The 22148-nt window shown below is 43.5% G+C and overlaps 1 pseudogene; it reads right to left on the minus strand.

Moving 5' to 3' along the window:
- Positions 1-343: 343 nt before the first annotated feature.
- Positions 344-21924, minus strand: LOC135536121 (medium-chain acyl-CoA ligase ACSF2, mitochondrial-like; annotated as a pseudogene).
- Between the last annotated feature and the right edge of the window lie 224 nt (positions 21925-22148).

A 22148-nucleotide genomic window follows, 5' to 3' on the forward strand; every position in this document is an offset into this window, starting at 1 on the left:
AGGGTTGTCACAGACTTCACCCACCTCTACCATGTCACTCTGAGCTCTGTCAGCCTGTTGCTCTGTCCCCATAGATACAGGTTTGGAACTAAGCATTGTAACTCTGCCTAACAACACATTTGTACATACCAACGTTTGGCATTATTACAGTTCTATTTATTTCAGATGTCTTTATGACATGTTTAAAATGAAGAACCTGAGTTTTACTATTGTACATCAGTCCAAGATCACATATCATGATGTACAACTAGTTGTCCAGTCTGTTCGATAAAATGAAATAAAGGTATTGAAAAATAAGTAAAGAGTTGTTGCACATCACTCATGAACCAAAACATAACAGAGCTTAGACTTTATTTTTGCTCTTGGTTTTATTGAAATATAGCAATATATTGCTGTAACAGACACAGAGCCTTTGTAACCAATCTCTCTCCAGCTGGAACCAATAGTCTGTCTGGGTCCCTCTGTCCATCACAGACCCAGTGTCTTCTCCATCTCCTCCCTCAGTTTGATCTTCTGGACCTAGGAAAGGACAAACACAGCGGTGATCAACACAGTCGTCTATGCTGGTAGTAATATCATTCACCTGGATAAGTTGATTTGTTTAGTGTTGTCATCCTACCTTTCCAGAGGCAGTCAGTGGATAGCTGTCCACAAACACCACATAGTGGGGGATCTTGAAGTGAGAAATCTGGAACAAGTATAAAGAGTTACTCTTCTTGTTCACATAAGACATGTTGCCGATGCTTTGTAATGATGGACTGACCGAAAGACTAGTTAAAACGACTCCAACCCAGTGGGATAACCATCTGGTTAAAACGACTTCAACCCAGTGGGATAACCATCTGGTTAAAATAACTTCAACCCAGTGGGATAACCATCTGGTTAAAACGACTTCAACCCAGTGGGATAACCATCTGGTTAAAACAACTTCAACCCAGTGGGATAACCATCTGGTTAAACTTCAGTGGGATAACCATCTGGTTAAAGCGACTTCAACCCAGTGGGATAACCATCTGGTTAAAATGACTTCAACCCAGTGGGATAACCATCTGGGTAAAACGACTTCAACCCAGTGGGATAACCATCTGGTTAAAACGACTCCAACCCAGTGGGATAACCATCTGGTTAAAACGACTTCAACCCAGTGGGATAACCATCTGGTTAAAACGACTTCAACCCAGTGGGATAACCATCTGGTTAAAACGACTTCAACCCAGTGGGATAACCATCTGGTTAAAACGACTTCAACCCAGTGGGATAACCATCTGGGATAACCATCTTGTGTTCAATCCCCAAGTGACTTGTTCCTTTCTGTCTCACCTGTCCCTTGCAGAAGTCTCTGATCTCCTCTCTGCTGCAGTCCAAGCCCTCCTTCAGTCTGATACAGGCACACACCTGTTCCCCCAACCTCTCATCTCTCACGCCAATCACCTGGGGAGAAAGAGAGGTGGACAGGACAGGGAGAGAAAATAAACACCTGGGCCTTCTGTACGTTGGAAAATAAACACCTGGGCCTCCTGTATGTTGGGATGGTTCTCACCTGGGCCTCCTGTACGTTGGGATGGGTGTGGTTCTCACCTGGGCCTCCTGTATGTTGGGATGGGTGTGGTTCTCACCTGGGCCTCCTGTACGTTGGGATGGGTGTGAAGGAACTTCTCTATCTCAGCAGGGTAGATGTTCTCTCCTCCACGTATGATCATGTCCTTTATACGTCCCACTATACGGCAGTACCCAAACCTGTCCAGACTGGCTATGTCACTGTGGAGACAGTCACAGTTGATGCTCGCGCTCACTTTTCATCTGTTTGGGTCTCTGTGTGTCTTTATCTCTCACTCGCTCCCTCCGTCTCTTTCTCTCTCTCCATCTCATTTCTTACCCGGTTCTGTACCAGCGGTCTTTGGTGATAGCCTCACTGGTCTTGTCTGGGTCCTCCCAGTACTCCAACATAACAGAGTAAGCTCTGATCAGCAGCTCTCCTGGATCCCCCAGAGGAACCACCTCTCCAGAGGACACATCCACCACCTTCGCCTGGCCAGGAGAACACAGGTAGGGTTTCATGTGTGTTTTAAAGAAGGAGGAGTATAAACATTACACATACTGCATGTAGATGAATTAGGAGCCTGACATTAGACACACGACTCTCTCTTCTCTGTCTCTGTCCTCTCACTTGCTCACACACACACACACACACACACACAGTCTGGTGTCAGTTAAGTTTTGATACCTCAGCGTGGTTCAGGATACATCCCACTGTCTCAGTCTTCAGTTCCTCGTTGTCTCGTGGGTAACCAACAAATGCCGCAGGGCTGTTCTCTGTGGTCCCATAGCCTATCTGATGTTACCAAGGGAACGTTGTGTTACCCCATACAGATGATAAAGTATCCAATTTGTAAGTCGCTCTGGATAAGAGCGTCTGCTAAATGACTTAAATGTAAATGTATATTATACACACAGACAGAGAAAAAGATGGGAAGGACTTACTATCATATCCTTGACATTCATATCAGTTTTGAGTTTCCTCATGACTTCCGGAGGACAAAGAGACCCACCCGTAAACCCTGGAACACAACAACAGAAATCACAACCACCATCCTACCGGGGCACAAATACTATACTACTGCTTTATACAGCATATTAATCAACCGCCACCCTTCACAAATACTATAACTGTATTACCAATACATTATATTACTATTCAAAGGGGCAATCTGATGTTGATAAAACAAAATAAAACAAATTGACACCCCGCCACTGTTTTGGTAAAAATCTGAGGGATGGGGGCGGAGACATGTAACCACTCTCAAATTCATAGAGAGCTGTGGATGAAAGGCCTGACAATCCATAATATACAAATGATTGTTTTAGGAGCAATCCATAATATACAAATGATTGTTTTAGGAGCAATCCATAATATACAAATGATTGTTTTAGGAGGGCACCAGACAGAGACCATTTAGTCGCATTTTGCGACCCTTTGACTTGGCTGTGGATGTAGAAAAACTGCTGGTCACCTCACTCAAAACTTCTTATTGTTTTGGCCAGATAAAATTCATGACTTGGTCAAGCAGTACGCCTAAAGTAAAGTGAATTGAGTCCTGCCATAAAAGTGTCCATTTCGCCGGGGCCAGCTGCTGTGATGAGCCAGCCACGCCCTCTCCTTCCAACTATCTATTTAGTGGAAGAGAGAAATGCTCTCTTTCAAAATGCAGTTGCATGAAAAACATACGTTTTGAAAACATGTTGTTAGTTGAAGAGGGGAAAGGTCTCCACTTTCTAGGGGTATGATCACTTTCTCAACTCTCAATATTGAGCGACAGGCACCGTTAATATAAACGACATTTCTGTTATGTCTTTGAGATGCAGAGAGCGTGAGGTACACGTTGGTGCTGAGTCCTAGTAGACTATCACTGGATTGTTTTTAGGGCATTCAATTTACTGCAATTAATCAATTACACGGCTAAACATCAGCAATATTCACAGTTAGCGATCTAGCTAATGTGTTTTCAGTTTTCATTTAGTGGTGAATTAGTCCCAAATGAATTAGCCTATTAGCTAGTGCACACAAACATGTAGGCCAATGGATCTCTATTGAGCAAAACAAATCTGACATTTCCAGAGCCCTAGTTTGACAATAAAATAAAAAATATAGCAACAATAAGCTAATTGACGCTTCGCTAAGCCTCACCCCAGAATTTTGGGCAACCAATCGCAGCGTTCCAATGCTTGCTACTGTGATTCCTGAAATCCAGAGCCTTTGAGGATTTTTCTAAATTATTATTTTGTTACATTGTTAGCTAACTCAGCTGGTTAGCTAGCTCTCAGTCTCATTGACCACCAAACATTGCTAATGCTAGCTAGTTAGCTAGCCACTTAATATAACTTGTTTTCTCTAAAATGTATGGAAGCCAGCTAAGTTTGCCATATTATGAATTCAACTCATATCTGCTGTTGACATCCGGATACGATTTGAGAACACTAGTTATGTCCAAAAGTGGTTAGTAGCTTTGACTGCATGCTGAAGGTGACTTCAGAGCCATTCAGTGGCTAGCCACACTACAAACCTAATTTGACCAGGTTCCCGTGAAGCATTTATAATGGCAGTCCATCACAACATATCAGAGAGCTTCCTAATTAGTAAGGGTCATCTGTGTTTAATTTATGTCAGCGGTTTGGGGGGGGGGGGGACATAGCGAATGTTTTAGTTTGCAGATCAAAATGACCTGAAACATGCCTTACTGCTTGGACATGTTTGATTGAAAAATGTATTTATTTAATCATACCACCTTTTTAAACCACAGTGAATGCCTTCATAAGATGATTATAAAGTGTTTATATTGAGTAACAAAATATTGGTGCAACCAGCTGAAATTGTTAGTGGCACCAGAGACACCAACTGGACATGTTAGTCAAGAATCTCAAAACAGGGTTAAAACAGGGCTAAAACAGGGTTAAAACAGGGTTAAAACAGGGCTAAAACAGGGTTAAAACAGGTTAAAACAGGGTTAAAACAGGTTAAACCAAGGTTAAAACAGGTTTAAAACAGGGTTAAACCAAGGTTAAAACAGGTTAAACCAGGGTTAAAACAGGTTTAAAACAGGGTTAAAACAGGTTAAAAACAGGGTTAAAACAGGTTAAAACAGGGTTAAAACAGGGTTAAAACAGGGTTAAAACAGGTTAAACCAAGGTTAAAACAGGTTTAAAACAGGGTTAAACCAAGGTTAAAACAGGTTAAACCAGGGTTAAAACAGGTTTAAAACAGGGTTAAAACAGGTTAAAAACAGGGTTAAAACAGGGTTAAAACAGGGTTAAAACAGGTTAAAACAGGTTAAAACAGGGTTAAACATGGTTAAAACAGGGCTCCAGACTAACGTTTACAAACACTGGAGTAAAACAGACTTTTATTTTTGGTTATGGTGGGGTACGTCAGCTGAACTAAGCTGGTATTTGTAAGTTATATTATTCAAGAATCAATGGGTACATGAATTTATTATATACAGTATATCACAAAAGTGAATACACCCCTCACATTTTTGTAAATATTTGAGTATATCGTTTCATGTGACAACACTGAAGAAATGACACTTTGCTACAATGTAAAGTAGTGAGTGTACAGCTTGTATAAGTGTACATTTGCTGTCCCCTCAAAATAACTCAACACACAACCATTAATGTCTAAACTGCTAGCAACAAAAGTGAGTACACCCCTAAGTGAAAATGTCCAAATTGGGCCCAAAGTGTCAATATTTTGTGTGGCCACCATGATTTTCCAGCACTGCCTTAACCCTCGTGGGCATGGAGTTCACCAGAGCTTCACAGGTTGCCACTGGAGTCCTCTTCCACTCCTCCATGACGACATCACGGAGCTGGTGGATGTTAGAGACCTTGCACTCCTCCACCTTCCGTTTGAGGATGCCCCACAGATGCTCAATAGGGTTTAGGTCTGGAGACATGCTTGGCCAGTCCATCACCTTTACCCTCAGCTTCTTTAGCAAGGCAGTGGTCGTCTTGGAGGTGTGTTTGGGGTCGTTATCATGTTGGAATACTGCCCTGCGGTCTCTGAAGGGAGGGGATCATGCTCTGCTTCAGTATATCACAGTACATGTTGGCATTCATGGTTCCCTCAATGAACTGTAGCTCCCCAGTGCCGGCAGCACTCATGCAGCCCCAGACCATGACACTCCCACCCCCATGCTTGACTGTAGGCAAGACACACTTGTCTTTGTACTCCTCACCTGGTTGCCGCCACACACGCTTGACACCATCTGAACCAAATAAGTTTATCTTGGTCTCATCAGACCACAGGACATGATTCCAGTAATCTTTCTTGTGCATCATCTTTAGAAGAGGCCTCCTTCTGGGACGACAGCCACGCAGACCAATTTGATACAGTGTACGGCGTATGTGCTGAGCACTGACAGTCTTCTTCAGTGTTGTCACATGAAAAGATATACTCAAATATTTACAAAAATGTGAGGGGCGTACTCCCTTTTGTGATATACTGTCCAAAATAATGGATGTAGCAACTGCAAATGACCCCTTTCAGCTTAAACTTTACCACAGCAATTCAGTTTATTTTTATGTATTTCCAGCCATCAAACAACAGTCGACACAAACAAACCTCAAATCTCTCACCAGATTCAACTGAGGACAGGTCATAGTTGTGTAGGTCAGGCTGTCCAAGCATGTCAATGTACATGGTAGGAGTTCCGTAGAGGAAATTACACCTGAAACAGAGAACACAGAGAGGTATTTAGTGTATTATAGAGGTTCATTCTCAATGTGCTCAGGGGCAGCTATTTATATTATTCTTATTACAACAGACTGACGTGAAATATCTCTATTGTAAGTCTCCAGGATGTGTAAGTCACTTAAGGAAGAGGTTCCTAAACTTTACTACCTTTCATTCTGAATGGCCTCCAGGTTGGCACGGCTGTCGTACCCAGCAGAGGGGAAGACCAGGGTGATGCCATGCAGTGCCATGCACATCCCTCCGATCACTGAGCCTATGCAGTGGTAAAGGGGAACAGGAACACACGCTCTTATAGGCTGAGGGGGGAAGCAAAAAGAGCAGAGGTTACATGAGAAAAGTAGATAGAGAGAGAGAGACACAGCAAGAGAGAGACAGAGAAAGAGAGACACAGGGTCAGAGAGAGAGAGAGAAAGAGACACAGAGAGAGATTGACAGAGAGAGAGAAAGTCACAGAGAGAGAGAAAGAGAGACAGAGAGAGAGAGACACACACAGAGAGAGAGAAAGAGTCACAGAGAGAGAGAAAGTCAGAGAGAGAGAAAGAGACACAGAGAGAGAGAGAGAGAGGAAGTCACAGAGAGAGAGAGACAGAGAGAGAGAGTCACAGAGAGAGAGAAAGAGAGACAGAGAGTCACAAAGAGAGAGAGAGAGAGAGACACAGAGAGAGAGTCAGAGTCACAGAGAGAGAGAGAGAGAGTCACAGAGAGAGAGAAAGAGACACAGAGAGAGAGAAAGAGTCACAGAGAGAGAGTCATAGAGAGAGAGAGAGTCACAGAGAGAGAAAGAGAGTCACACAGAGAGAGAAAGAGAGTCACCGAGAGAAAGAGAGTCACAGAGAGAGAGAAAGAGAGTCACAGTGAGAAAGAGAGAGTCACAGAGAGAGAAAGAGAGTCACAGAGAGAGAGAGAAAGAAAGAAAGAGACACAGAGAGAGATAATAATAGTCTCATGTCTCCACTGACCTTCCAGTTGAATCCCAGACGTAGACCCACAAAATAGGCGTTGTTGACGATGTTGTGGTGGGAGAGGGTGGCACCTTTAGGACTTCCTGTTGTTCCCTACAGACCAGTAGACATCAGACAGACTAATACTGTTGTTCCCTACAGACCAGTAGACAGACTAATACTGTTGTTCCCTACAGACCAGTAGACATCAGACAGACTAATACTGTTGTTCCCTACAGACCAGTAGACAGACTAATACTGTTGTTCCCTACAGACCAGTAGACAGACTAATACTGTTGTTCCCTACAGACCAGTAGACATCAGACAGACTAATACTGTTGTTCCCTACAGACCAGTAGACAGACTAATACTGTTGTTCCCTACAGACCAGTAGACATCAGACAGACTAATACTGTTGTTCCCTACAGACCAGTAGACAGACTAATACTGTTGTTCCCTACAGACCAGATATAGACAGACTAATACTGTTGTTCCCTACAGACCAGTAGACAGACTAATACTGTTGTTCCCTACAGACCAGTAGACATCAGACAGACTAATACTGTTGTTCCCTACAGACCAGTAGACAGACTAATACTGTTGTTCCCTACAGACCAGTAGACAGACTAATACTGTTGTTCCCTACAGACCAGACATCAGACAGACTAATACTGTTGTTCCCTACAGACCAGTAGACAGACTAATACTGTTGTTCCCTACAGACCAGTAGACAGACTAATACTGTTGTTCCCTACAGACCAGTAGACAGACTAATACTGTTGTTCCCTACAGACCAGTAGACAGACTGATACTGTTGTTCCCTACAGACCAGTAGACATCAGTTCCCTACAGACCAGTAGACATACAGACCAGTAGACACAGACAGACTAATACTGTTGTTCCCTACAGACCAGTAGACAGACTAATACTGTTGTTCCCTACAGACCAGTAGACATAGACAGACTAATACTGTTGTTCCCTACAGACCAGTAGACAGACTAATACTGTTGTTCCCTACAGACCAGTAGACAGACTAATACTGTTGTTCCCTACAGACCAGTAGACAGACTAATACTGTTGTTCCCTACAGACCAGTAGACAGACTGATACTGTTGTTCCCTACAGACCAGTAGACAGACTAATACTGTTGTTCCCTACAGACCAGTAGACATCAGACAGACTAATACTGTTGTTCCCTACAGACCAGTAGACATCAGACAGACTAATACTGTTGTTCCCTACAGACCAGTAGACATTAGACAGACTAATACTGTTGTTCCCTACAGACCAGTAGACAGACTGATACTGTTGTTCCCTACAGACCAGTAGACATCAGACAGACTAATACTGTTGTTCCCTACAGACCAGTAGACATCAGACAGACTAATACTGTTGTTCCCTACAGACCAGTAGACATCAGACAGACTAATACTGTTGTTCCCTACAGACCAGTAGACATCAGACAGACTAATACTGTTGTTCCCTACAGACCAGTAGACAGACTAATACTGTTGTTCCCTACAGACCAGTAGACAGACTAATACTGTTGTTCCCTACAGACCAGTAGACAGACTAATACTGTTGTTCCCTACAGACCAGTAGACAGACTAATACTGTTGTTCCCTACAGACCAGTAGACAGACTGATACTGTTGTTCCCTACAGACCAGTAGACAGACTAATACTGTTGTTCCCTACAGACCAGTAGACAGACTGATACTGTTGTTCCCTACAGACCAGTAGACAGACTAATACTGTTGTTCCCTACAGACCAGTAGACAGACTGATACTGTTGTTCCCTACAGACCAGTAGACAGACTGATACTGTTGTTCCCTACAGACCAGTAGACAGACTAATACTGTTGTTCCCTACAGACCAGTAGACAGACTAATACTGTTGTTCCCTACAGACCAGTAGACAGACTAATACTGTTGTTCCCTACAGACCAGTAGACATCAGACAGACTAATACTGTTGTTCCCTACAGACCAGTAGACAGACTAATACTGTTGTTCCCTACAGACCAGTAGACATCAGACAGACTAATACTGTTGTTCCCTACAGACCAGTCAGACAGACATCAGACAGACTAATACTGTTGTTCCCTACAGACCAGTCAGACAGACATACAGACCAGACAGACTAATACTGTTGTTCCCTACAGACCAGTAGACATCAGACAGACTAATACTGTTGTTCCCTACAGACCAGTAGACAGACTAATACTGTTGTTCCCTACAGACCAGTAGACAGACAGTAGACAGACAGACAGACTAATACTGTTGTTCCCTACAGACCAGTAGACAGACTAATAGACAGACTAATACTGTTGTTCCCTACAGACCAGTAGACAGACTAATACTGTTGTTCCCTACAGACCAGTAGACATCAGACAGACTAATACTGTTGTTCCCTACAGACCAGTAGACAGACTGATACTGTTGTTCCCTACAGACCAGTAGACAGACTAATACTGTTGTTCCCTACAGACCAGTAGACAGACTAATATACAGACCAGTAGACAGACTAATACTGTTGTTCCCTACAGACCAGTAGACAGACTGATACTGTTGTTCCCTACAGACCAGTAGACAGACTGATACTGTTGTTCCCTACAGACCAGTAGACAGACTAATACTGTTGTTCCCTACAGACCAGTAGACATCAGACAGACTAATACTGTTGTTCCCTACAGACCAGTAGACAGACTGATACTGTTGTTCCCTACAGACCAGTAGACAGACTAATACTGTTGTTCAGTAGACATCAGACAGACTAATACTGTTGTTCCCTACAGACCAGTAGACAGACTAATACTGTCCCTGTCCTAGACAGACTGATACTGTTGTTCCCTAGACCAGTAGACAGACTAATACTGTTGTTCCCTACAGACCAGTAGACTAATACTGTTGGACCAGTAGACATCTGTGTCCTACAGACAGGACAATACTGTTGTTCCACAGACAGGGACTAATACTGTTGTTCCCTACAGACCAGTAGACAGACTAATACTGTGTCCTAGACAGGACAGTAATACTGTGTCCTACAGACAGGACAGACTAATACTGTGTCCTAGACAGGGAATCTGTTGTCCTACAGACAGGGACTAATACTGTGTTCCTACAGACCAGTAGACATCAGACTAATACTGTGTCCTACAGACCAGGACATCAGACAGTAGACGACTGATACTGTGTCCTACAGACAGGGACTAATACTGTGTCCTAGACAGGGACTCGTCTGTTGTTCCTACAGACCAGTAGGTCAGACTAATACTGTTGTTCCTACAGACAGGACAGACTAATACTGTTGTTCCCTACAGACAGGACAGACTAATACTGTGTCCTAGACAGTAGACAGACGATCTGTGTCCTACAGACAGGGACTAATCTGTGTCCTACAGACAGGGACTAATACTGTGTCCTAGACAGGGACTAATCTGTGTCCTAGACAGGGACTGATACTGTGTCCTAGACAGGGTCGACTGTGTCCTGGACATCAGCCGTAAAGAATTCTTCTTCTTTCAACAGGAGACCTACGGATGTGAACTGTATGTTGATGGGGTCAGTAGAAGGACAGTTTGGTCTGCAGGTCCTGCAGCTCCTGGTGGTGCTGTCTGCTTCCAGCCTGCATCACATCCTCTACATGTACAGTCCCTGTCTGTCTGCTGTCTGTCACAATCACCATACGCAGGTCTGGTAGTCTGGCAGGAGGAACACAGTAGGTTAACATTACAGTAACACAATGACAGTTACATTACAGTAACACAATGACCGTTACATTACATTAACACAATGACAGGTACATTACAGGAACACAATGACCATTACCATAACAGGAACACAATGACAGTAACATTACAGTAACATTACAGTAACATTACAGTAACACAATGACCGTTACATTACAGTAACACAATGACAGTTACATTACAGTAACACAATGACGTTACATTACAGTAACACAATGACCGTTACATTACAGTAACACTGTCAATATTATTACAGTAACACAATGACAGCTACATTACAGTAACACTGCCAATATTATTACAGTAACACAATGACAGCTACATTACAGTAACATTACAGAAACACAATGCCAGTAACATTACAGTTACAGTGCATTTGGAAAGTATTCAGACCCCTTGACTTTTTCCTAAACATTTTGCGTTACAGCCTCATACTAAAATGTATTAAATATTTTTTTCCCCTCAACACCCCATAATGACAAAGCAAAAACAGGTTTTTAAGAAATGTTTGCAAATTCATTCAAAATAAAAATGGAAAAATTACATTTGCATAAGTATTCAGACCCTTTACTCAGTACTTTGTTGAAGCACCTTTGCCCAGTGATTACAGCCTCAAGTATTCTTGGGTATGACACTACAAGTTCGGCAAACCTTTATTTGGGGAGTTTCTCCCATTCTGCTCTGCAGATCCTCTCAAGCTCTGTCAGGTTGGACGGGGAGCGTCGCTACACAGCTATTTCCGGGTCTCTCCAGAGATGTTAGAACGGGTTCAAGCCCGGGCTCTGGCGGGGCCACTTCAGGGACATTCAGAGACTTGTCCCGAAGCCACTCCTGTGTTGTCTTGGCCGTGTGCTTAGGGTTGTTGTCCTGTTAGAAGGTGAACCTTTGCCCCAGTCTGAGGTCCTGAGCGCTCTGGAGAAGGGTTTCATCAAGGATCTCTCTCTACTTTGCTCCGTTCATCTTTCCCTCGATCCTAACTAGTCTCCAAGTCTCTGCCGCTGAAAAACATCCCCACAGGCTGAGGCTGCCACCACCATGCTTCACAGTAGGGATGGTGAAGCATGGGTTCAATCTTGGTTTCTTCAGACCAGAGAATCTTTTTTCTCATGGTCTGAGAGTCATTTCGGTGCATTTTGGCAAACTCCAAGCAGGCTGTCATGTGTATTTTACTGAGGAGTGGCTTCTGTCTGGCCACTCTACCATAAAGGCCTGATTGGTGGAACGCTGCAGACATGGTTGTCCTTCTGGGAGGTTCTCCCATCTCCACAGAGGAACTCTGGAGCTCTGTCTGGTTCTTGGTCACCTCCCTGACCAAGGACCTTCTCCCCGATTGCAGTTTGGCTCAGTTTGGTTCCGGCGGGCAGCTTAAGGGAGAGTCTTGGTGTTTCCAAACTTCTTCTATTTAAGAATGATGGAGGCCACTGTGTTCTTGGGGACCTTCAATGCTGTAGACATTTTTTTTGATACCCTTCCCCATATCTGTGCCTCGACACAATCCTGTCTCGGAGCTCTATGGACAATTCCTTTGACCTCAAGGCTTGGTTTTTGCTCGGACATACACTGTCAACTGTGGGACCTTATATAAACAGGTGAGTGCCTTTCTAAAACATGTCCAATCAATTCAATCTACCACAGGTGGACCCCAATCAAGTTGTAGAAACATCAAGGCTGATTAATGGAAACAGGATACACCTGAGCTCAATTTACAGTCTCATAGTGAAGGGTCTGAAACTTATGTAAATAAGTTATTTCTGTTTTTTATTTGTAATAAATGTACAAACATTTCTAAAAAACAGTGTTCACTCTTTCATTATGGTGCATTGTGTGTAGATTGATGAGGATTTTATTTTTTGAATAAGGCTGTAATGTAACAAAATGCTGAAAAAGTCAAGGGGCCTGAATACTTTCCGAATGCACTGTACATTACAGTAACGCAATGACCGTTACATTACAGTAACACAATGACCGTTACATTACAGTAACACAATGACCATTACATTACAGTAACGCAATGACCGTTACATTACAGTAACACAATGACCATTACATTACAGTAACGCAATGACCGTTACATTACAGTAACACAATGACCGTTACATTACAGTAACACAATGACCGGCACATTACAGTAACACAATGACCGTTACATTACAGTAACACAATGACCATTACAGTAACACAATGACCATTACAGTAACACAATGACCGTTACAGTAACACAATGACTGTTACATTACAGTAACACAATGACCATTACATTACAGTAACACAATGACCATTACATTACAGTAACACAATGACCGTTACATTACAGTAACACAATGACCGTTACATTACAGTAACATTTTGCGTTACAGCCACAATGACCATTACATTACAGTAACACAATGACCGTTACATTACAGTAACACAACATTACAGTAAACAATGACCGTTACATTACAGTTAGGTCAACACCCCATTACAGTAACAACAGGTTTTTGACCGTTACATTACAGTAACACAATGACCGTTACATTACAGTAACACAATGATAGTAACATTACAGTAACATTACAGTAACAGCCTTCATTAGGTCCTCTACTGTCCCTGTCTGTCTCCATCCCCACACAGATACTGAGGTTCCATTTACAGGTAAATAGACATCCGCCGGTGGTAATATTTCTTATTCAGAGTTGATCCAGCAGAGTTCCTGTGTTCCCTTCGACTGTGTTTCACATTAGCCAATACTTCTAATACACCATTTCTGATATACAGTATCACATGCCTTACTTTTATGTTCCTGCATCAGTAAAAGCAGGAAGTACATCACCTATGTCTCTACTTCCTTTCCTTTCAATTAGGCTGGTTTGGATTTGTCCCTGACCAAAATGGCTGCCATTATCATACCATTCAGGAACTTTGAGGGTTTATGACATAGCCCTTCTAGTAATTTAATGGGATCTCTACTATGGCTATAAATATGTTGGTCACAGACCACATATCTGATCAGGGTTCTATATCTATGATGTTAGCTATCCTGCTAGGTACTTGTTTACTTCATGATGCAGTAGTACAATATGTCTGTTCCCCATATCTGATGCCTAGTACAATATGCAGTCATGGTCCAGTAGTACAATATGGCTGTTGACTCAGTCATGGTCCAGTAGTACAATATGTCTGTTGACTCAGTCATGGTCCAGTAGTACAATATGTCTGTTGACGCAGTCATGATGCAGTAGTACAATATGTCTGTTGACTCAGTCATGATGCAGTAATACAATATTAACATACCTGGAGCTCCTGAAGACCCCTGACTCTGCTGTGTCCATCTCTGGGCAGATCTGTCTCAGCATGTCACAGAACCTCTGGGTCTTAAACTGGGTGGGACACACCACAGCTTTACACTGCACCTACAGAGACAGAGATAACAGAACCTCTGGGTCTTAAACTGGGTGGGACACACCACAGCTTTACACTGCACCTACAGAGACAGAGATAACAGAACCTCTGGGTCTTAAACTGGGTGGGACACACCACAGCTTTACACTGCACCTACAGAGACAGAGATAACAGAACCTCTGGGTCTTAAACTGGGAAGGACACAGACAGCACCAGGGTCAGGATCAGTTCAGCTGTTCATTCAGTCTATCCAGGAAGTGTAAAACAGCACAGTTCTGGATAAGAACAAACCTTCCCCAGGGTGAACTCCAGCTCCTTCAGCTGATAGGCTGGGTTTATCGACACCTGTAGAGATTAGAACCATACTTTAATATTAGGACCAATAGATCCTAACAGATAATACATGTTCATTTTAGAATCTAATATAATAGCTCATCTTCACCAGTATGATGCCAGCCTTGGCTGTGGCAAACTGAAACAGGATCCAGTGGTATGTGTTGGGCCCCCAGACTCCTAGTCTGTCCCCTCTCTTCAGACCCAGGGCCAGGAGACCTGCAGCGGCCTGGTCAACCTGGGGAGGAGGGAGACCATGACCCAGGAAGTAATATACAGGATGATGTCCGATATGTAAAGGCATTCTGCAGTTTGTGTATAAATGGATTGGAATATATTATTACAAAGCTGTTTATGTCTCTGTTGTTTCACCATGGACACCATGGATGTCCTAGTTAGCAGGCCTCAGGGTGTTACACCATGGATGTCCTAGTTAGCAGGACTCAGGGTGTTACACCATGGATGTCCTAGTTGTCAGGGTGTTTCACCATGGATGTCCTAGTTAGCAGGCCTCAGGGTGTTTCACCATGGATGTCCTCAGGCATGTCAGTTAGCAGGAACCTCACCATGGATGTCCTAGTTTGCAGGCCTGCAGTTACACCAGATGCCTAGCAGGCCTCAGGGTGTTTCACCATGGATGTCCTAGTTAGCAGGCCTCAGGGTGTTTCACCATGGATGTCCTAGTAGCAGGCCTCAGGGTCAGGATCACCATGGATGTCCTAGTTAGCAGGCCTCAGGCCTCAGGGTGTTTACACCATGTCCATGGATGTTTCACCTAGTTAGCAGGCCTCAGGGTGTTACACCATGGATGTCCTAGTTAGCATGGATGCCTCAGGGTGTTTCACCATGGATGTCCTAGTTAGCAGGGCCTCAGGGTGTTTCACCATGGATGTCCTAGTTAGCAGGCCTCAGGGTGTTTCACCATGGATGTCCTAGTTAGCAGGCCTCATGGGTGTTGTTACACCATGGATGTCCTAGTGAGCAGGCCTCAGGGTGTTACACATGGATGTCCTAGTTAGCAGGCCTCAGGGTGTTTCACCATGGATGTCCTAGTTAGCAGGCCTCAGGGTGTTTCACCATGGATGTCCTCAGGGTGTTTCACCATGGATGTCCTAGTTAGCAGGCCTCAGGGTGTTCACCATGGATGTCCTAGTTAGCAGGCCTCAGGGTGTTTCACCATGGATGTCCTAGTTAGCAGGCCTCAGGGTGTTACACCATGGATGTCCTAGTTAGCAGGCCTCAGGGTGTTTCACCATGGATGTCCTAGTTAGCAGGCCTCGGGGTGTTTCACCATGGATGTCCTAGTTAGCAGGCCTCACGGTGTTACACCATGATGTCCTAGTTAGCAGGCCTCAGGGTGTTACACCATGGATGTCCTAGTTAGCAGGCCTCAGGGTGTTACACCATGGATGTCCTAGTTAGCAGGCCTCAGGGTGTTACACCATGATGTCCTAGTTAGCAGGCCTCGGGGTGTTTCACCATGGATACTGACCCATAATAGTTATGGTACTATTTGGTAAACCACCAATCAGATGCACTGACCCATAATAGTTATGGTACTATTTGGTAAACCACCAATCAGATGCACTGACCCATAATAGTTATGGTACTATTTGGTAAACCACCAATCAGATGCACTGTCAGATAGTCCTGCTGAATGTGCTTTGAGTGGGAACAAAGGTAACGGCCTAACAATGATCTCTAGATATGATGAAATAGATTAGAAGAGAGGGTGGATGAAAGACCTACGTCCTCCTGAAACTGGGAGAAGGTCTTACGGACTCCATCCTGCAGGAACACCAGGGCCTCTCTGTGGGGCCAGCGGTCAGCTGCCGCCTGCAAACTCTGACCCACCGTCTGGCCCAGCAGGGACACTGAGGAGGCCCCATGGACGTAGCTGAAGCTCTGCCCTGGGACCAGGGGGGGACTGTCCACATGGAGGGATCTGTTGAGGGACAGACATGAACAAATACATGTGGGAAATAGTTGGGAGCTGTTTCTAGGTGCACTTGATAACACTTTGGAGTTTGGACATAGAGGACTGTTTAATTGGTTCCATTGTACCAGGCAAACTACAGTAAACACAACCACGTATTGGACACATGTACTGTAGTTGACCAAAGTCTGATACAGAGAGATAAAGAGGGAGTAAACACAGAAACATGGGTTGGAACACACAGACATGGGTTGGAACAGAGAGAGAAAGAGGGAGTAAACACAGAGACATGGGTTGGAACAGAGAGAGACATGGGTTGGAACAGAGAAATAAAGAGGGTGTAAACACAGAGATATGGGTTGGAACACAGAGAGATGGGTTGGTACAGAGAGACATGGGTTGGAACAGAGAGAGACATGGGTTGGAACAGAAAGAGATGGGTTGGAACACAGAGAGACGTGGGTTGGAACAGAAAGAGATGGGTTGGTACACAGAGACATGGGTTGGAACAGAGAGACATGGGTTGGAAGAGAGACATGGGTTGGAACAGAGAGACATGGGTTGGAACAGAGAGACATTGGTTGGCACAGAGAGAGACATGGGTTGGAACAGAGAGAGAAATGGGTTGGAACACAGAGACATGGGTTGGAACAGAGAGAGAAATGGGTTGGAACAGAGAGAGAAATGGATTGGAACAGAGAGAGAAATGGGTTGGAACAGAGAGAGACATGGGTTGGAACAAAGAGAGACATGGGTTGGAACAGAGAGAGACATGCGTTGGAACAGAGAGAGACATGGGTTGGAACAGAGAGAGACATGGGTTGGAACACAGAGAGACATGGGTTGGAACACAGAGAGACATGGGTTGGAACACAGAGAGACATGGGTTGGAACACAGAGAGACATGGGTTGGAACACAGAGAGACATGGGTTGGAACAGACAGACATGGGTTGGTACACAGAGAGATGGGTTGGAACAGAGAGAGATGGGTTGGTACACAGAGACATGGGTTGGAACAGAGAGAGATGGGTTGGAACAGAGAGAGATGTGTTGGTACACAGAGAGACATGGGTTGGTACAAAGAGAGATGGGTTGGAACAGAGAGAGATGGGTTGGAACAGAGAGAGATGGGTTGGAACAGAGAGAGATGGGTTGGAACAGAGAGAGATGTGTTGGTACACAGAGAGACATGGGTTGGTACACAGAGAGATGGGTTGGAACAGAGAGAGATGGGTTGGAACAGAGAGAGACATGGGTTGGTACACAGAGAGACATGGGTTGGAACAGAGAGAGATGGGTTGGAACAAGAGGTCGACCGATTAATAGGAATGGCCCATTAATTAGGGCCGATTTCAAGTTTTCATAACAATCGGAAATTTTTGGACACCGATTTTGACGAATTTTTTACACCTTTATTTAACTGGGCAAGTCAGTTAAGAACACATTCTTATTTTCAATGACAGCCTAGGAACTGTGGGTTAACTGCCTCGTTCAGGGCAGAACGACAGATGTTCACCTTGTCAGCTCGGGGCATCCAATCTTGCAACCTTACAGTTAACTAGTCCTTGTGCACTCCACAAGGAGACTGCCTGTTCCGCGAATGCAGTAAGCCAAGGTAAGTTGCTAGCTAGCATTAAACTTATCTTATAAAAACAATCAATCAATCATAATCACTATAGCAGTAGTATAGCTTCTGTCCCTCTCCTTGCTCCTCACTGGGCTCGAACCAGGAACACAACGACAACAGCCACCATCAAAGCAGCGTTACCCATGCAGAGCAAGGGGAACAACTAATAGAAGGATCAGAGCAAGTGACGTTTGAAACGCTATTAGCGCGCGCTAACTAGCTAGCCATTTCACTTCGGTTACACCAGCCTCATCTCGGGAGTTGATAGGCTTGAAGCCATAAACAGCACAACGCTTGAAGCACAATGAAGAGCTGCCGGCAAAACGCACGAAAGTGCTGTTTGAATGAATGTTTAGGCGCCTGCTTCTGCCTTCCACCAGTCAGATACTTGTATGCTCAGTCAGATTATATGCAACACAGGACACGCTAGATAATATCTAGTAATATCATCAACCATATGTAGCTAACTAGTGATTATGATTGATTGTTTTTTATACAAAATTTAATGCTAGCTCGCAACTTACCTTGGCTTACTGCATTCGCGTAACAGGCAGTCTCCTTGTGGAGTGCAACGATAGAGGTCGTTTTTGCGTTGGACTAGTCAACTGTAAGGTTGCAAGATGGGATTCCCCGGGCTGACAAGGTGAAAATCTGTCGTTCAGTTAACCCACCGTTCCGAGGCCGTCATTGAAAATAAGAATGTATTCTTAACTGACTTGCCTAGTTAAATAAAGTTATAAAAATATATATATATTTTTTAAATCGGCAAATGGCGCCCAAAAAAACTGATTTCCGATTGTTATGAAAACTTGAAATCGGCCCTAATTAATTGGTCGACCTCTAGTCTGAATACTAGTCAAGACACAGGCCATCAGGTCCATACAGTTGACGGATCATAGCGATCACTGCAACTGTAATTGACTACATTGAAATGGGATTGACCCCAACTAGTGGTGTGCTCTATAGGTCTGAATGACAAAATGTCATCTACAATCTATGTCAAAGGTCAGAGGTGGGCTTTAGAAAGGAAACACAACTTGCAAAATGACAGAAAAAAATCCAGCTAGTCTGTTTATGTATGACAATGTCAAGAGAGCTGACCTACCTACAGCACCAGGTTGGGTTCCCAGGTGTCCATGTCTTCTGTAGTGAGGAGACCACCTGTAGAGGTTGTAACACAGCCCTTCTAGAGAACACACTGAGCTGTCTGAGGTGAGTTGCCCTGGACCTCAGTAGCGAGGAGCTGATCCACACCGCTGACATGGCCTCAGTCAGCTCTGAAAATAACACCCAATTTATTATGCTCTGAATCCATTTAGACCCTTGTTAAAAATGTTGGCTTAAAATCTTCCTAGAAGTCAGAAAAACATGAGAAGGGACATGTACAAATGCAGATTTTGGGCATTTTAGAAAGTCTTTATTCATATAATACAAGTGATTTAATTTTTCCATGTGGTTTCTATTAAAAGAGGCACTTAATGTAACAGGTTTTTGAAATTCAATATTGGTGCACATTTCCTATGTAAAATATCAAAGGAAAGCAAAAGGCACTCTATTCGTGGAATGACCCATCTAGAATCTAGAAAAGTCGATGACCATTGAAATGCATGGGGTTTTAAGCTACTATTGGTTGCAGTACAACAGGTATGAATAGTATCAAACAGGAACCTGCACATTCTGAAGTTGGATAACGTTAGATGACGTATGTGCTTTCAGCGTGCACGTGACAAATAGGTGTCGGGTTTCCCCAAGCACATTAATAAGAAGTATGTCGACCTTCTAAAGCAGTTATTTCTTTCAGCAAGCGCATCTAAAATCATTTCGCGGCTGTATAGCAAACTCAATGCAACACAGTTACTGTGAACAGTTACTGCTGAATAACACGTCATTACAAAATAGATTACTCGCACTTGTTCTTATTTTGGCTTGGTAACTGGGTAGGCTATCGCTAGGTCGTTACACAGAACTTCCATGCTGCTTTGAAAACTTGTTAGACTGCAGAATAGACAAACAAAAACGTTTTACTAAGCCCAATTAACGTGTCACTGGGGAATAATCATCATTTAGTGTTTGTTATTTTAGCCATCTGGCTGCAGGCCAGATTGTTGGCTCGACATCTTACTGTAACATTATGAGTTAATACACAGCACTGGTTTATATTATTCAATTAACGCTTTCAAAGCGTTTCTGTTACATCAAATCTCTGTTAGGCTTCATCATCATGTCCCATCACGAACGACAATCAAAAAATAAAACAAAGGTTTGATCATCTCTGACCGACGCGAATTACAGGCCTGAAGAAATCAATCACTCTGGAATTCTATATATTTGAATAATACCGCTGTCTGCGCCCTATCATCTTTGCATGATAAACTATTCTAACTTTTATGAACATATCCTTACAGTAAATTACTAAATGTGCTCTAACTTCAGAAAACTTTTCTCCGATCTTTTCAAGTATAACATAAGTTTCCCTACCAGAAAACACGCGATACCGTAAAGTGTTGTGTATTTGCGCACAGAAATTCAGGAGGAAACTGAAGAACGGATGGCTGAACAATGTTTCGGTTTGACCGCGTTTTGGAAGTGTCCGCTCACTTGGCCGCAGTGACTTTCCTGGTACAACCGGTTACGAAACACGACGTGCGCAATCTGCTTGCGCATGTCCTGATTGCGCATATCCAACATAAAAACCCAGCTGTCAAGGCGGGTAAATTAAAATGTCTTTATTTTCTGGCTCGGTAGCAAGCTATTTTCTTCTTTGGAATACGTTTTTGGAAGCTATTGTCCAAATCACTGTCATTAAGAGTTTTCTACAACTTTGTAGTCTGATGCTATTTACAGAAATCGATTACGCTCAAATCAAATGTATTTATAAAGCCCTTCTTACATCAGCTGATACCTCAAAGTGCTGTACAGAAACCCAGCCAGAAAACCCCAAACAGCAAGCAATGCAGGTGTAGAAGCACCTAAGGTACGCTAAGTTGTTTTGCAAGCTATTTTTAAGTTAGCTTGATTCTTCTGTATAGAGCCATAGCTTGCTGGCATCATCATTAGACAAGGAATCCTTCACCTGCTAAGACCTAGCAACTGACATAAATCCCATGATTTATTGATCGCCCAGTTATATCTGTAGTTTTTGTAGAAGCACGACTGAAGTAGAAAATAATGTGTTTAGCTTTTGCATTGCCTGCATTCTTTGAATCTGTACTGCACTTTGATTAAAGTAAAGCTCTGTCTAAACCATTTACAATTGTCTGTCCCCACTCCCAGTTAGACGGGGTACCTACGAGCGTCATTCTGCTTCACAATGCCCTGGGGTAAGTAAAGTAGTGATTTTATGTCATGCTGTAACACATACATACACTCACATTGTTTGCAGCATCAGCCTGTGGGGATGTTTTTCAGAGGTAGAGACTTGGAGACTAGTTAGGATCGAGGGAAAGATGAACAAACAAATCAAATTTATTTGTCACATACACATGGTTAGCAGATGTTAATGCGAGTGTAGCGAAATGCTTGTGCTTCTAGTTCCGACAATGCAGTAATAACCAACAAGTAATCTAACTAACAATTCCAAAACTACTGTCTTATACACAAGTGTAAGGGGATAAAGAATATGTACATAAAGATATATGAATGAGAACAGAGCAAAGTAGAGAGAGATCCTTGATGAAACCCTTCTCCAGAGCGCTCAGGACCTCAGACTGGGGCAAAGGTTCACCTTCTAACAGGACAACAACCCTAAGCACACGGCCAAGACAACACAGGAGTGGCTTTGGGACAAGTCTCTGAATGTCCCTGAAGTGGCCCCGCCAGAGCCCGGGCTTGAACCCGTTCTAACATCTCTGGGGAGACCCGGAAATAGCTGTGTAGCGACGCTCCCCGTCCAACCTGACAGAGCTTGAGAGGATCTGCAGAGCAGAATG

This window comes from Oncorhynchus masou, unplaced genomic scaffold (genome assembly GCF_036934945.1).
Source record: "Oncorhynchus masou masou isolate Uvic2021 unplaced genomic scaffold, UVic_Omas_1.1 unplaced_scaffold_560, whole genome shotgun sequence".
Taxonomy (NCBI): Eukaryota; Metazoa; Chordata; class Actinopteri; order Salmoniformes; family Salmonidae; genus Oncorhynchus; species Oncorhynchus masou.